Raw genomic sequence first — 13,239 nt, 5'->3', positions numbered from 1 at the left:
CCCCCCCCCCCACACACACACACACACACACACACACACACACACACACAGACACTCCAGGAGTCTCAGCCTCCCAGGCTGCTCAAGAGTCCCACCAGGCACACGTGGACCCTATGTCTTTTCCCCCCTGACTGAGGGTACCTCAGTTCCAACACCCCTAGACCCAGCATCTCTGCAGGAAGAACCCTGAGGTCCACAACTGCCAGGCATGGGCAGGGATCCCAGCCCAAAGCTGGGCTCTCCCCTCCTACCCAGGCTGTGGGCTGGGGCCCCCATGCCAGCTGTGGCTTCTGGAGTCTCTCCTGGGGTCAATGCCAGGCTGGAAGTGAGCATCAGCTGTGCCCTCTACCACACACTCTGGGCCCTTTGGGAGCAAGGAGGCAGATCTGCCAGGGAGGATCAGGAGGGGAGTGGAGTGGAGGTGCAGGGGAGGGGACTGCCTCTGAGCAGGGGGAGGGGCTGCTGTGCTCTGTGCATTAAGCGATCAGAGAGCACAATATTTCATTGCCGGCAATCGCAGCCAAGACATCAACTACTTGGGGAGAGCAGCCTTAAAAGCCTTTTGATTTTATTTCTTCCACTTCATTTTTTTTTTTTTCCTTTCCTTGCTGGTGTCCTTGACAATGCCTCCCTTCCCCCTCTGCTGCCCCTTCCTCAAAGCCCCGTAGGAGGCCCAGGAGCCTGAGTAAAGGCAGAGGCCAGGGGCCAAGGGCCTGGGGGCCTGCAGGCGTGCATGTGGGGACACGTGTGTGCACACGTGTGGCTGGGATACTACTGTGGCTCCCTGTGTCCCTATGTGTGCAACCTGGGCGCCACTGTGTGCCTGTCTGGAAGCATGCTCCACGGGCATATACCTGTGTGTCCAAGTAGGCCCCGTGTGCACATATGTGTGCGTGCCTGGGTGTGTACGAGCACGCGTGGACCTCACTGTGCACGCCCTCACCAGAAAGCTCCACCAAGGTAAGAGACGTGGGGGGCAGGGCCAGGGGAGGGTGGCAGATTCAGAGGGCAGAGAGGACAAGGGCGGGGAGGAGGGATGGAGGGGTCGCACTTAGGAGTCAGCCCAGCTGGGCCGAACCGTGGACCCAGCGGAGACCTCTGAGGCCCAGGGCGTCCCCCAGAGGAGTGGCGCGTGAAGACACAGGTGCGCACACCGCGGGCGCCAGCAGGCACTCACTGCAGAGGCCGGAGGGGGCCGGGTCGCCGCGGGACTCCTGGCCGGGCGCCCATGACGTCAGCGGCCGTCCGTGACGTCACCGCCCCGCCCCCGCCCGCCGGGAGCTCCATCTCCGCCCAATGGCAGGCGGCGGGGAATCGCACATCTGTCTTGTCGGGAATTAGTTAATTGAATCAAGCGGCCCGAGCTGCCGCAGCGACCTCGGCCCTGGCCCAGAAGGAGGCTGAGCTGCCGGCAGGGGGAGGCGGGGAAGGCTCAGCCTGGAGGCCGGCGTGGGGGAGGGGACCTACCTAGACTGGAGCGTGGAGACCGAGCTCCCTCGGGAATATGGGTCAACGTCCGGCTCAGCCCCTGCCCCAACCCAGCGAAGACCGGGACCGAGGGCCTGGCGCCAGCCGGTGGAGCTGGCAGGCTGGGTGCGGCCCGGGCCTCGGGGCACAGGGCGGAGGGGTCTCTCCCTCCCCCAGGCCGCCCCTGGCCCGCCGCCCTCGGGCCCGCAGGCTCCCCCTCTCCGGGCACCGGCCCCTCGGGCTTGGCCCCTCCCTTCTAGCCTCGCCTCCGCCCACCGGTGCCGAGAAACGCTGCAAATTCCCGTGCCCGGGGCGCACGGTCTCCCCACCCCCGCCCTCCCCGGAGCGCGTTCCGGGGCATCTCGGGATGAGCCGCCGCCGGGCCATTTGTCCCTTCAAGCGCCAGGGAGATTTCCTCCCGCTCCGAGCTCCATCCTGGCCCCCTGGCCCTGTGTCCCCTTGGGGGAGGGGGGAGGCCTCCGGGGACCTGTTCCGAGGTCTCCCTCGCTCCCTGTCCGCACACCTCCACCCTTAGTCACCCTCCCTCTCTCACTCGTCCCTTCGATGTGTCGATGTGTCAAGAACCTGGCGCTCAGAGTCGGGGCTCCAGCCCCAGCCCTGCGTCTTGTGAGTCTCTTGCCAGACTTGAGCACAGAACCTCTCTGAGCCCAGTTTCCACAACTGACACTGGGCAACAATAAAATGAACCTAGCTCGTTGGGTAAAATTAAACAAATGCAAAAGGCATGGGACATATCTGGTTCTGGTAGCCAGTGCATTGTTGTTTTGTAAGCGGAGGAGGCAGAACTATCACGAAGGGGTGGCGTCTCTGGAAGAGTCCCTGGGGACTTACTTGATGCCAGAAAGCACGGCACTGAGGCCTGTGGCCATCTCTAGGGCCAAGGCGTCTGGGTGGGGCCACTGCTGGGGTCCATCATGACGGGGAGGCCCAGACACACTAGGCTCCCCCAGGACCCAGGCTTTACTTCCGTCATCCCATCCAGGCCCAACAGTGCCCCACTGGCCTTCTCTCATTAATTCCACACCTTGGCAGACTCCTTAGAGTTCCATGGATTGTCAACTTTATCCTAAGTGCTTCATCCTTGAGCAGTATCATCTCCATTTCACAGAAGGGAAAGTAGAGGTTCAGAGAGGTTAAGTGACTTGCTACAGACTGCACACAGCTATGACCTCACATAGCCAAAATGTGAACCCAAGTTCTCTGGCCTCAAATGTCAGCCACTCTCCACTGCTCTGCCTCCCCCTCCGAGGACCACTCAGTTGCTAGGAGACAGCAAGCCAGTGGTTACTATGGGAACCTGGCTGATGTGGAGAGTGGAAAGAGTTGGTGTCCAGACAGCAGTGGGAAGGCTCCAGGTAGGCTCCACAGCCCCTTCCTGCCCCTCCCATGAAGGCAGTGCTTGGCTTTCAGCTCTGGGGTCTGGGTTCCAGGCAGCAGGTGCTCAGTGACAAGGCCAGAAAGAGGGGTGATCATAGCAGGTTACTCTCGACACAGCCCCCAGACCAAGAGCCCTGGTGGAGGATGTGGCCTCAGCCATGGAACTGAGGGGCAGACAGGCCAGGCCAGAGAGCCTCTCACTCCTTCTTCCCCCAAATGGCTCCAGTCACACCAGCTCTGCTGCTGAGGGCAGTGCAGAGCTGGGGGGCGGGGGGGGGGGGGGGGCCGGGAAACCAGAAGGAAGGAGGGCAGGACCACGGTGGGGAACAGAGAACAGAGCCGTGGTGAGTGTTCCAGACGTGAACGAACACCTCCGTGTTCTCATCTGTAACAGGGGGGTGACAGGAGTCCCTCGCCCCCAGCTACTGTGTTGAGAAAATGAACCAAGATACAAAGCACCATGACTGACAGACTTCACTAGCTGTGTGGCATTGGGCAAGTCACTTAGCCTCTCTGAGTCCCTGTAAAATGGGATAATAACAGTACCTACCTCATAGGGATGTTGTAAGGATTATGTGAGTGAATCCACGTAAAAGGGCTTTGAACAGGGCTTTAAGGAACTATATATAGTGTTGGCTGGTCTATTTTTATACTAAATGCTCAACAGTCCCCAGGGTGTAGAGGTTCCTCTGGACCCCGCTCCTCTTTTGTTTCTCTTCCTGTCTGAGGAGAAAAGCTCCTGGTCCCCCTCATCCCTTGCTGGGCCCTTTGAGGAGGAGCAGAACCAAGACACAGGACTCGCAGAGGCCTCAGACCTCCCCTACTCAAAGTTCAGGGACTCGGAGCCTGGGAGGCTGGGGTGGGAGGGAGGAAGGAGGCGGCGCTGGCCGCTAAATTTGTTCATCCTGACTGTCAGTCCCTTAATCTGATCCCCGAGGAACAACGCAGAGGCTTCACTCTGGATGACAAACGAGGAGGGGAGAGGCCTGCCCTGCCTGGACTCTGGGTGAGTAATGGCCTTGCATTAAGATATTAGGCCTGGACGAGAAGAAATGTGCTCTCGCTCCCTCTCTGCTCCAATAAGGTCGGGGAGTGGAGGGGGCTTCCTGAGAGCCAAGCCCTGGGAAGGCTGGGGGCTGCTGAGGGGGTTCAAGAGAAGATGTGGGAAGTTTTTGGGGGGGGCACACACAGAGAAAATAAGAGACACAGATACAGCAGAGACAGAAGAGACGGGGGGAGGGAGTCAGACAGGGGATGGGGTGTCAGTAATAGAGACACAGGCTCACTGAGAGACAAGGTGGGGGGGGTGCTGAGAGAAGGAGAGAGGGACAGAGAGACAGATAAGGACTTGGGGGGTGGTGTGTAGACAGGCGAAGATGCCATATGTCCCTTTTACTGGATCCTGAGCCTCTGGGCTGGGGAGGCACTGGGGGGACATCCTACTGGCTGAGTCTGGGGGGCAGGGCCTCTGGCCACATGGAAAGCACCCTTCCCCGGGCAGCCCACTTCTTGGGGGAAAGGGGACCAGACCCCAGTGTTCCGGCCCCAAGCACCAGTGCTGCTTGAGAAGCCCCTGCCTCACCCAGCCCCAGGGCCCCCATAGCCTGAGTCCCATGATGCAGGGCCTGAGAGTTGGAGGGACCCCTGGAGGCGAAGAAGGAGCCAGGCCCAGAGCAGAACTTAGAGACGGCATGGCTCAGAGTTGGGCCAAGAGCCAGATGGACCCAAGAGACCACGGGGCAGCCTGTCCCTCTGTCCCCATGTGCAGCCTCCCCTGGCACCCTAGGAGCTGTGCTCACGTACCAGCTCAGACAGCAGACCTTGCCTGCCTGGATTCAAATCCTGCCTCTACCCTTTCTGCGGTGTGCCCCCCAGCAGGTTGTGTGACCTGGCTGTGCCTCACATGCTCCATGCCTGCAAAGTGGGGTGATTATGGCCCCTGCTGCACGAAGCTTCTGTGAGGGATCCCTGAGTCACGCCCTGTAAGATGCGTAGAATGGACCCTGGCACTTGCTAATGGTTCATTGAACTTCACAGATCACGGTTGTTTTATTTCCCCCAGGCCCCAGCCAGGACTGTGTAAGCGAGAGGATACCTGCACCCCCTTTAATCCCTCAGCGGGGTCTCCCCAGTGGGGAGACCAGACCTGGGAAACATGGCTCACCTTGGTAAGCCATCAGCCTCTCCATGCCTCAGTTTCTTCATCTGCAAAATGGGCATACCTTTAGGCCTAGTGAGGCTAGTGCATGTAAGCACTTAATAAAGCCTGCAGCGGTGGGGCTCAGATGGCCCAGCTCTCTGCTCTGAGGACCTCCCTGACCTGGCATGCACATCTGCATGGTCATGTACACGTGCGTGCACACGAGCTGTGAAGACGCTCCCAGAGGAGACGCTCAGAAACGATGATGAGGTAGGGGAAGCCCCTGATCCCAGGCCTAGGGGCCCATGTACTGGGGATTAGGGGTAGGAAGCCTAGCACCCCACTCTCTGCGCCCCCTCCTTCCAACACCACCTTCACCAGCAGCCCTGGCTTCTGGTCCCACTCAGCTTCCCAGAGCTGCACTCAGATGCTCCACTTGATTTAATGCTCTGCCAGCATCATTTTGAAATTCGTAGTAATTGTTAAACAAGGGGCCCAGCAAATTATGCAGCTCGTCCTACACTTTGCTCCCTAGGGATTAAGCTCCCAAGCTGCCCTGGTCTGTGGCTTGAGCAGGGAGGGTGATTCAGAAAACAAAAAGGCGCGCCCGTGCGGGGCGGGGGGGGGGGGGAGGACAAGGTGGAAAGATCATGGGAAGGGCAGAAAACGCAGGAGGTTCACCTCTCTGAGCCCCAGAAGAACGCCAGGCAGCGCGGCGGCGCCCTTTTGATGGGTGGGCCTGAAAGAGGGGACTTGGGGGGGGAAGGGTCAGACTCCCATCAGCTGGGGGTCTACTGGGTTGGTCACAGTCAGAGGTCTTCGATTGCTCCAAGGTCTCCCCCCACCCCGAAGCCTGGGTTCGAATCCCTTGTCCCAGATGTGCGACCCTCTGGTTTTACTGAGCCCCCCCCAAGCCTCCTTGGGACCTGGTGCAGGGCTTTTCTGTCCTTCAAGCCCCGCGTCTCTCACGGAGCGCCACCAGGAGGCGCCCCGCACCTGCTCTGCCTTCCCGAGCCGGGACGCCGGGCCCATCCGTCGGGAGGAGGGGCTTCCTGCGGGCCCGGGGTCGGGAGAGAGCGCCGCTTACAGCCGGGGAGCGGCCCCGGAAAGAGCGCGTCTTCGCAGAGCCGCGCACCCTTCTTCTCTCCTGAACCCCCATCGGGTGGCGGGTGTTCCACCAGACACGTCACGGTGCTGTTCCCCCCCACCGCGCCCCGCCAGTGAAGTCCTGGGCCTTCCTTGGAGCATAAGGCCAAGTCCGGGCCTGGTTGGGGCCACACGTGCTGAGCCTCAGATCCCTCCCAGAAGGTTGGGTGTATTAGCTAACTGTCCCCAAACGTGTTTTGTTCAGAGCGGGCCAGCGCTTGTGTACCAGCTTGAGGGCGGGCCTGGAATCAGTAAAATTTAACTAGCTCCTTCCTCGGGCATTTCTAGTTACTGAGATGCCATCCAGGAGCCCTCTGCCCTCCAGACCCTAAAATATGATTTTACAAATATTTGTTGGCAGTAGATAATACTGCCCCAATTGCTTCAAAATTTGAAGTAAAAAGTAAAAAGTAAAAAGCCTTCCTGCCACGCTGTCCCCATGTGCCTGGTTTCCTCCCACATAACCCCAGATGGCTACTCTTATTAATTTACTGTATAGTCTTCTAAAGAAAATAAAGATCTATGCTCTTATTTTCCCTCTTTTCTTACACAAAAGGAAGCATACTATGCATGCTGTTCTGCATTTTGTTTTCACTAAATGTATCTCAACATTCTTTCCGGAACAGTAGATTCCTTGTTCCTTTTTCACAGCTGCATAGTATTCCACTGTGTGGCTGTTCGCAGTTTATTTAACTCCGCCCTTTCTCGATGAGTCTCTGGGTTGTTGTTGCTTTTTTTTTTGCTCCTGTTAACAACAATGCAGTGAACATCCGTGTACCTCCATCATTTCCTAAATGTGCTTTTGCACCTATCTGTAGGATAAAATGCCCTAAGTGGAGAGCCAGTTGTGGAATAAGAGTGCTTGTAATTCAGGTAGGGATTGAGCCGGTGTGTCGGGTGCCCCACACACAGCGACAAGACTGTTTTTCAGCAGCCTCACCAACCGAGTGGACTGTCAGGTTTCTGCATTTTTGCCACAAGTCTCCTTGTGTCGGGTGCCCCCAGGAAGCCTGCCTTGACCTCCAGACTGTGGCCCTACCACCCATTTCCCCCCAGCACTCAGGCCTTCTCCTTCACAGCACCTTGTGCATTTGAGAAGACTTACATATTATGTCATTTTCAGTGTTTGCCTCTAGGCTCCATGCAGGCAGAGACTGTATCCCAGTTCCCAGCACAACACGGGCACCTCAGAGGTGCTGAATACCCCTTTGTTGGCTGGGACGGCCCCCTGTGAGCACTGGACCCGAGGAGGCACTTTGCCTGGGTGGCCTCAGCTGTGCCTCTGAACCACTTTACGAGGGAGGCGCAGACACTAGTCCCATTGAGCAGACCAGGAGACTGAGGCTCAGACAGGAAGTGATTTGCTCAGGAACTCAGAGCTGGCCAGTAGGGAAGCCCCTTCTCCTCAGCCCTTGTCCCTCCTTCTGAGATCCTAGCTTTACTTTTTCCCTCCTCTGGCCCATGGGAACCCTCAATTTCCAGAAGCAGTCGGACCAGGTCAGGGTAACTCCAAGCTCGGGGTCAGCCCCCTCCACACCGCCTGCAATGATGCAGAGCCATGCTGGGGGCCGGCCTGAGCCCCGGGGGGCCCCTTCTGCCTGCGGGCTCAGCCCCCCTGTTTGGTGGCTATGCCAGGGCTACGGTGACCCCCGTGACTATGCAGCCATCAGAGCCCCTTCCCTGAGGCCCCACGGCAGCGCTGGCTTTGTGCCCGACTGTCACTCTGTTCCCCAGCGGCTCTTTGCAGCGGCTGCCTGCCTCCCTGCCTCCCATTAATCATGTGTGCAGGATTTATTTTCTTCAGCAATTTATTTCAGCAAATGCAATCTGGGTGTGCCCGCAGGTGGGCAGGGTGCTCTGTTGCCGCCAGAGTCATGGAGCCCGGCTCTATTGTCAGGCTGGCAGGCGTGATTCGCCACCGCCCCCCTCCCCGCCGTCAGTCAGCAGGCCTGGCTGAGCCCCGGGGTGGGACGTGAAGGCTCCCAAGGACCAGCCCACCCCCGCATCACCATGACCTCAGCGTCCCAAGCAGCCTGAAAGAGCTTGCCTCACTTTCTTTACTGGGGCTTTGCTGCCCCTACCAGGGTTAGCTGGCTAACGGGGCCAGGAGATGAGCCCCCAATATTCCCACCCTGAAACAGGCATCCAGAGGCATTTCCTGACCTGGGGAAGGAAGGGGCCCTCCCCCCGAACCCCTCCTCCCCGAACCCCTCCTCCCTGGCGATGCTGGACAATTCCTATGACAGTCACAGAGCCGCCCCTGTCGCCACACCTATAACATGTGTCCTCCTTCCTGTGTTCCCTTTGGTCACTCTTGGCCTCTTTCTCTAGGCTATCAGCAGGATGAGGCGGTCTAGGGCTGAATAGCCCTGAGGCAGAACAGGAGCAGTGGTGGGGGAGTGAGGGGTGGTCTGCTTTGTTATGATTTCAAGTGCTGAGTTAGTGCCCCCCACCCCGGTCGTCTGTCCACTCTTAGCCTTGGAAGCAGAAAGGACTGGGGGCAGCAGTAGTACGGGCGATCTACCTGGCACTGGCCCTCACCAAGCCGTCAGCAGCCCCTACCCATGCGTCCCACCCCCGCAGCATCCTCGGGGGTGCAGGCCTCAGCACCTGGGCACCTGCTTCCTCCCTTGGTATCCGTTAGGCCCAGCGCCTGGCCTGGCTACCTCTAATGCTGCAGATAATTCCTCCTGTCGCAAAGCCATTACCCTGCAAATGGGCCGCGCTTTAGTGTGTGTGTGTGTGTGTGTGTGTGTGTGTGTGTGTGTGTGTGCGCGCGCGCGCATGCGCGCACGCGCGTGCCCGCGTGTATGCAGGAGAGGGGGCGGCTGCAGCAGGCAAAGCGCCTTGTTTATGCCTTACCGCCATAATTGTCTCAGGAGATTTATTGGCTGCACCCTCTACAGGCCCCCTCCCTCCGCCCCCCAGCCTCTGGTCCCCTGCCCAAGCTGCTGGCCTCTGCTGGTCCCCAGGTGATGGGGCCTGGAGCTCCGTGTAGGGGGCACAGGGGGCAGGATGTGCCCAGCTGGAATGTGGTTATGGAGGGGCCCTGATGTGTGTGCACTCCCCTTCTACTCCATGCCTGGTAGCTGGACTCAGACAGGAGACAGTGGCTGAGGCACCCCTGACATGGCCTTCCAGATCTCAGGGGCCCTGGGGGTGCAAGATGGGTGCTGGAAGGACTTTGGTGTCAGGCATCCGGGCCTTGATTTCTCCTATGCCTCCTCGCTCCAACTCCTCCTGGCCCCTCGTCTCTGCCGGCTACTTTGTCCATCACTGCAGATCTCGCCCACCCCCAGATGTCATCACAACTGCTCCACCTTGTCCCCTCCTGCCCCTCTGGGGCACAGCCAGGCCTCCTGAGGAGGGGGCCAAGCCCTCCACCCTTTCAAGAAGAGCCTTCCACCTTTGTGTTGAGCCCTGGGCAAATCCCGGCAGGTTGACACAGTCAGAAGGCACCTGTGGACTCAGGAGGAGGCAGGGCTGGGCAGTGGTCAAGGGTGTGGCCTTCAACAACAAGCGGGACTGCTTTTAGTCTCTGCTCTTCCAGTTTCTATTGGTGTGGTCTTGGGCACACCACTCAGCTCCTCTGAGCCTCAGTGGCCTTATCTGTAAAATGGGTCTGATAACACTTACCTCAAACAGTCATTATAAAGTCATTGTAATACATCGAACCACAGGAAATTGCTCTATATTCAACCAATTTTTGGCATTAATATTTACTGGATGAAACACTGCAGGAACAAACTTTGTATCATTGATAAGTTTCCTCCTTGTGCCCACACGGTTCTTGTTACATTCTTCATGTTTTACATTTGGCTAAATGCTACCTGCTGGTTTTAAAGAATTCAAGCGAGGCAAGGAAGCACAAAGAAGAAAGCAAAAAGCAAAACAAAATAAAAATAAATCTCCCTATCAGAAATAGCTGTAATTAATGAATAACCACCATTTCCAGTAATCTCTTTTTGCATTGATGCGGATAAGACGTTTAGAGAGATAAATTGATAGAAGTATTGCTATAAAGGGACCTGATTGAATATTTTAAATATAATGTATTAAATCTAATTCGGTTTATCTTAACAAAAGAAAATAAACGGAAGTAACACTGAAGGAAACCACATGACTCCAGTAAATATCTCTTCATCAGAAAGACCGTGTTTTCTAAAAAGATCATCTCATGGTAACAAAAAGATTTGAAAGCAACAAGAAAAATTATTGATTAGGGATAATCGATCATGTAGGAGAAGAAGAAATGTGAATATTACAGTCGAAATCGAGGGCATTAAATTAACAAGTTTCAAAGAAACACAACTGACAGCAAAATAGAGAAAAGGGAAGGAAAACATATGGAGAGAAACCACAGGAAAGAAAGACAATAGACACAGAAGAGAGGAGGCAGGCAGAACCCTGGAAAGGGTCTGCATTCTTTCCCCGACAAGGCTGAGCAGTGGTATGCAAAATTTTGCACCTTTTCAACTTAAAAGAGTTTTGCCTAGACACCCTCCTTCTCTAAAGGTTTCCATCATGTTTAAATGATAAAAAAAAAAAAAAAGACAATTTCTGGCATGTTATAAATATTGACCCCCCCCTTTTTTTAGAGAGAGGGAGAGCAGAGTGGGGAAGAGGGGCAGAGGGGGAGAGAGAGAGAGAGAGAGAGAGAGAGAGAGAGAGAATCTCAAGCAGGCTGCATGCTGGGTGGGCTCAATCCCATGATCCTGGGATCATGACCTGAGCCAAAATCAAGAGTCAGAAGCTCAGCTGACTGAGCCACCCAGGCTTTTAGATAAAACTGTTACAGGTCTTGGGGAGCCTGGGTGGCTCAGTCGGTTGAGCGTCCGACTTCAGCTCAGGTCATGATCCCACGGCTTGTGAGTTCGAGCCCCGCATCGGGCTCTGTGCTGACAGCTCGGAGCCTGGAGCCTGCTTCAGATTCTGTGTCCCTCTCTCTCTGCCCCTCCCCTGCTCATGCTCTGTCTCTCTCTCTCTCTCTCTCAAGAATAAATAAAACATTTTTTAAAAAATTTAAAAACTGTTACAGGTCTTTTCTGAGTGGACCTGACCATTTCGAAGAACAGAATGGCAATTTCACATGGTGCAACCGGGGAGGTGAACCGCCCAGCCCAGAGCCGGCCTGCAGCGGCACTCACCCCAGCAGCTGTCGTAGCGGAGCGAGCCTGCGTCCTCTATAAACCCAGGTGACCTCGCGCTTCTTCGTTTCTGTTTTCCTGGAAATTTTTACAAAATTCCTTTGAACTCTCCAACTTCTCTCACTAAATGAAAATAAGTTGGGGTCTCTGATTAAAACAGAAAAGCAGATTCTCCCCCCTCCCCCGCCCCCCAGGGATGCCAGTGGCCAAGGTAGAGGGGTGGCCCCCCAGGAGAAGGGAGGACTGGCCTTCCCCTCCCAAGCCCTTCAGAAGAGGCTGACGGGAAAGGGTGGTGAGAAGGGGTGGAGCCCGAGGAGATTGTGGGGTGTGTACAAAATGTTACGTTCTGAAAGGAGGGCGTGGGAGTGGACTGGATGCACCCACGCTCTGTGGCTCCTGCCCAGAATATTGGGTGAAAAGCGAGGTGGGAGGCCAGGGGTCTCGCCAACCTCAGAGAGCCCCACGTGCAGGTTCTAGGACATTCCCATTCTCAGAGACCCATTCAGCCTGCGGGGGGGGACAGCCCCTGCCTCAGCAACCCCCACCCCAGGCAGCAGCCTTGCCTCTCCCTCTTAAAGTCAAGTTCAGCCCAGAGGGAGGGGGAAGGTCACAGTAGCAAGTAGAGCTGACAAGCTGAAGGAACCAGGCAATCCATGAGGAAGGCCCCACAGGGCCAGGGAGCCCCCTACACAGACACCCTCTGAGCGAAAGGCCACACACAGCCTGGGGAGCCCCCCCCCCCCGCCACGTCCCTGTATCCCATTCTCTCTTGTCCTCTGGGCTCCCACATCTCCCGTGCTGCCCTGCGGGATCAGGCCCTCTCTGCCCTCGCTGTGTCCATGCAGGGAAATAGCATCCTATCAATTCCGGCACATTCATCAAGTGCTGATCTAGAGCAATGACGATAACTCCTGCCAGCCCTTTGCAGGAAGCCTAACAGGTGTTCTTTAATTCTCCCAGAGAGATGGCTGTTATCATCCTATTTCACAGATTGAGAACTTGAGGTTGAGAGAGGATGATGAGTATTAGTTTCCTGGAGCTGCCGTCACTGGCTTCAAACAACAGAAATTTGTTCTCTCACAGTCCTGGAGGCTAGACGTCCAAAATCAAGGTGCCGGCAGGAGGCACCTGGGTGGCTCAGTTGGTTAAGCATCTGACTCTTGGCTTCGACTCAGGTCACGATCTCATGGTTGTGGGATGGAGCCATGTGTTGAGCTCCGGGCACCACGCTGGGCTTGGAACCTGCTTGAGATTCTCTCTCCCCCTCTCTCTCTGCCCCTCCCCTGCTCATGCTTGTTCTCTCTTCAGAATCTGCATCAGAATCTGGCTTGTGGCCACTTTTGTGCCTAGCAGGCCACTTTGGATCATGGCTGTGGGTCCCGCTAGTCTGTCCAGAGACACTGCCCCCGAAATTGGCCTGCTCGGCTGTTAGCTGAATCTGCTTCCTGCCCTTTTGCCCATTCCCCCGGCAGGGGCCAGGAGATCAGGAAGGTTTGGGGTGGAGGGAGGGGTGAGCACATCATGGCAGAAGGGGCCTGAGGAGGGATGAAGAGGAAGGTCATCCCCAGAGGACAAGTATAGAGACCTAGAGCGACAAGTGTCCGGGTCTCTCCTTCCCGTTTCCAGAGGCCCAGGATCCCCCCACCATCCTCGGAACACAAAAGCAGCCTCTGTGCCGGTGGGAAAGCTACAGGGCTGGAGCTTCCTCACATGGACCTGCTGGACTTTTCCAGAAATATCAACAAAGGTCCAAGTTTCTTTCCATCCCTCTTTTGAAGCAGGAGCTTGGGGCTGAAGCGTTGCCTGCACCTGTGGGAGGGGTCGAGGTGGGCGGCTGTGACCACGAGGGGTGTGGGTGGAGAAACCGGGGGCTGTGGATGCCACTAAAAGTCGCCTCCAGGCCCTCCTTCACCCTAGACAGTCATCCTGCCCCTCCCACTC

At 56.7% G+C, this 13,239-nt stretch overlaps 1 long non-coding RNA gene across 3 annotated transcripts in view; it reads left to right on the top strand.

Annotated features, from left to right (window-relative positions):
• Positions 1 to 532: 532 nt before the first annotated feature.
• Positions 533 to 13,239, top strand: part of LOC121014423 (uncharacterized) — a 14,600-nt gene continuing 1,893 nt past the window's right edge. For all 3 annotated transcript variants that reach the window (XR_005783207.1, XR_005783206.1, XR_005783205.1), the window contains exons 1-4: positions 533 to 960; positions 3,782 to 3,871; positions 4,928 to 5,275; positions 11,190 to 11,346. This is a non-coding gene — a long non-coding RNA (uncharacterized LOC121014423). The remainder of the gene's footprint in view (positions 961 to 3,781; positions 3,872 to 4,927; positions 5,276 to 11,189; positions 11,347 to 13,239) is intronic.

This window comes from Herpailurus yagouaroundi, unplaced genomic scaffold (assembly GCF_014898765.1).
Source record: "Herpailurus yagouaroundi ecotype Mexico unplaced genomic scaffold, PumYag 202, whole genome shotgun sequence".
NCBI lineage: Eukaryota > Metazoa > Chordata > Mammalia > Carnivora > Felidae > Herpailurus > Herpailurus yagouaroundi.
Note: the sequence above shows the minus strand (reverse complement) of the source record. Positions and strands in the feature narration are given on the sequence as shown.